Source organism: Teleopsis dalmanni, chromosome 1 (genome assembly GCF_002237135.1).
Source record: "Teleopsis dalmanni isolate 2A chromosome 1, ASM223713v2, whole genome shotgun sequence".
Taxonomy (NCBI): domain Eukaryota; kingdom Metazoa; phylum Arthropoda; class Insecta; order Diptera; family Diopsidae; genus Teleopsis; species Teleopsis dalmanni.
The window spans coordinates 97879149-97882752 of record NC_051846.1 but is presented as its reverse complement, the minus strand read 5'-3'; positions in this window follow the sequence as shown (position 1 = coordinate 97882752).

The window sequence follows — 3604 nt, the reverse complement described above, 5'->3', positions numbered from 1 at the left end:
TTATCACGAAAGTACTTCAAGAAGAGAATGTTAGCAATATATCTAAGGAAACTATATTTGATATACAAAAGTTTAGTAATGTAGGAGTTACCGCATACGTATTTCCATTTTTAAGGAATCTAAAAAATAAAGGAATTCAGCAATCTACCAATACTGAATTGGAGAAGATTGATGATTTGACTCTAGAGGAATTAAATAAAGCGGAAGTTTATTGGATTGGTTGTGCACAAAGTGAGTATTTTTTGTCAGAAATAATATCGTTGAAGAAAGGACAAAAAATTGGAGCGGAATCAAAAATTTTACAATTGAATCCCGTTCTAATGAATACCCCGTTCTGAGTATGAAAAACTAAGCAATCCAATTATATTACCAAAGGAGTCATATTTATCTAAGTTGATTATTTTGGAAGCACACCAAAAGTTTATGCACAGTGGAATTAATGCCTCCTTAGCTAAGATTCGAAAGCGATTTTGGGTTGTTAAAGGACGGCAACTTAACATATTAAAAGCATTACAGCGGTATATAATTTGCAAAAGGCTGCATGGGAAAAATGTATTTGAAACCTGGACGGATTCACCTATCGAACGGATCACTGTATCCAAGCCATTTGAAACCACTGGCATAGACTTTACTGGTCCGTTATATATAACTTCTACTGATAACAAAAATGATTTTAAAAAAGCGTATATAATGTTGTTTAACTGTGCAGCAACTAGAGGAATCCATTTGGAGCTGGCAGCAGATATGATTGTAGAAAGCTGTATAAATGCAGTAAGAAAATTTATTGCAAGGCGTGGCATACCTCTACTATTATATCAAACAATACGAATGTGGAGTGTTAAGCAAAGAAAATTTCTTCTGTGACGGCAGCACAATAGCACAAATGTGGCAATCACGATTCATCTTAATAAGTCTAAACCAACAAAATCTATAAATATTGGCGATGTAGTATTGGTCAAAGATGAACATCAACCACGACTTCTTTGGAGAATGGCAGTGGTGGTAGCTACCTACATTGGACGAGATAGGCGTGCCAGAGCGTGCGATGTCAGACTCAAAGATCAGAAAATTATGAGAAGACTTATTCAACTACAATATCCGCTTGACTTAATATGCGATTCGCCGGGTCCCATGATGTAAAAAATATCTTTTAATATCATGAATATCTCTTATCTATTATCATGAATTAATATTTTAATCTCTCTTTTTTTAACTTTATACTTACTATTGAATTATTCTTTTTGTTAAAAACATTAACACATGCCGCTTTGTGTCAAAAAATTAAGAACAATTATTATTGAAGTATGCTGAAGAATGGAGGTGTTAACGAGTCAACGAACTATATGATAGGTTTGCATTTATTTCCGAACGGGTCGTTGACTTATTCTTTCGTAATAATGCAGTTCAAAGCAATTAACAATAAAAGTTGCTTTGCACTGCATTTTTGCGAAGTCAGCAAATGAACTCCACGTTGTTTTAGTTGCAATTATAATATTTTCATATTTAAATATTATTATTTTTTGTGTAATTTGCAATTAGTAATTGATTTATTTTAATTATTGATTTTGCATTTTATTATTGTTAATTTATTGCATACCGGATTTACCACTTGTATTTAAGAGGTAAATTGCAGATATATTATTCATTCCAACAAAAGAAACAATGCACTAAACTGCTTGTTTTTTTGTAATCAATCCAAGTATCGCGTACTTGAATTGGAATTCTCGTCTTCAAGAGTCATTGAGTCGACGTTACGTCTGTACTCCTACATCTACCCCTACATAGTAGGCACCTTGACGTGGTGTATGGGCTTAGCTACAACTCGAACTATAAATATAAATATTCGCAGTCCCCTGGCATTTGTCAGATGACTGTGAATTTTTATCGTTTCTAGAACGAGGTGTACAACCAAGTTCTACATTTAGGTGGTTTTGTGTTGTCATGTAGTCTATGTTTTCACGTAGTTGTGTTTGTGTTATTTTATGTAGGAGTAGTAGTAGTAATTTTATGTGTAATAGTAGTAGTAACTTCATGTAAGCAGACTGACGTGGTTCGAATGGCTACTGTAACATCTTAGCGTCTCGGGGAGCAGATGAGTCTTTGCATTTTGGTGCTACTCATTAAATTCGTCAGTCAATCGATCGGCTTTTAATGGAAGTGTAGTTGTTTGTAGGATCGATGACCCCGAAGCAGTTAGGTCATGTCTCTGCTGGTTTTGAGGTCGCCAGCAACTAGGCGGGGTGAAGAAAAACACCCTGAGTTTGATTGAAGATATGAAACAATCTGTAGTGTTTGTATCTAGTCTAAAATTTTTATACAAGAATGTATGATATAGCATGTGTGAATGTATGAATGAGACCCGAACATCCCCCCAATCTACGGTGGAACAGCTATGCCCATAGGAACTTGGTCGCCGGGTAGTAACAACCTTAATAGCGAACTGCGGATACCAGGCGACTTCCGCTTTCAATTTGCCTTCTGTTGGTAAAATGGCTCTGCCGATGGCGACTTTATACCTCCCTAATACTCGTGGGATATCTTATGGATACATTTCATAAACAAGCTAAAGGGTATGATGCTACCCTTATCGCATCAAACACTACTGCTGTCGGGCAGGAAATAAACAATGACCAGTCGACTGTTGTGTCACAGGTCACTGAACCTTTTTTAGATGGTGCTGTTGGGCACATCTGCAAAAATATACACGCTGTGGAAAATGTTGCTTTTCTATAGTATACTGATGCTAGCATCACAGAAACTGAAGGGTCTGATGCTGCCTCTATTGACATTGATGAAGGCAGTCTCTGTTCTGAACCGTCAGGTGCTACTGTTGTCAATGTTAGCATGAAAGGGATCAGTTTACATGACCAGAAGGGTCTTGTAAATTTAAACTCAATGCAGAAGAGCATGTTAAAGGCTTATATGAGCCAGGGACACTCTAGGGATGTGGCCCTAGACATAGTGTCTAAACTTCCACCTCGTGCGCTTACTAAAAGGGCTTTATCTGACGACATGGTCATGCCAGCTGGTAAGAAACCAAAGCAGAACACCTCGATTCAGGGATCGAGTGAACCCTCTTTCAGCCAAGTAGCCAGTCAGGCCAAGGGGATCAAATTAGGATTTGTTCCTTTTGATTTGGCTAAGTGCCCCCTAAACATGGAACAGATTGCACAGCTACAGGAGGCCATAATTGAGACTACCATAGAGTTGGCGTCAGAAGAGGTTAAACCAGAATTTGAAGGTTGTTTCCCTCGCACGGGATGGCTCATGGTGGTGTGCACAAATAACCAAACGGCTGAATGGGTCCGTAAAAATGCGGCAGTTATTGCAACAAAGGCTAAACTGGGCGCTAAAGTGGGTGAGGAGTCGGAGATCCCAATAACACACCTGGTGCGAGAATATTTTCAGCACAGTTGCGATTTTGAATATTCTTGCCACAATTGAGGCCCAAAACAGGATAAAAGCAAGCACCTGTAAAGTATTACAGCGGACTGCAGAAGGTTCTCTGCTTCACTTCGTCTTTGCTGTCGACGATGCATCCTGGAACTCACTGGTCCAGAGTGGAGGTAGAATAGCATACCGCTTCAGCCATGTCAAGCTACTG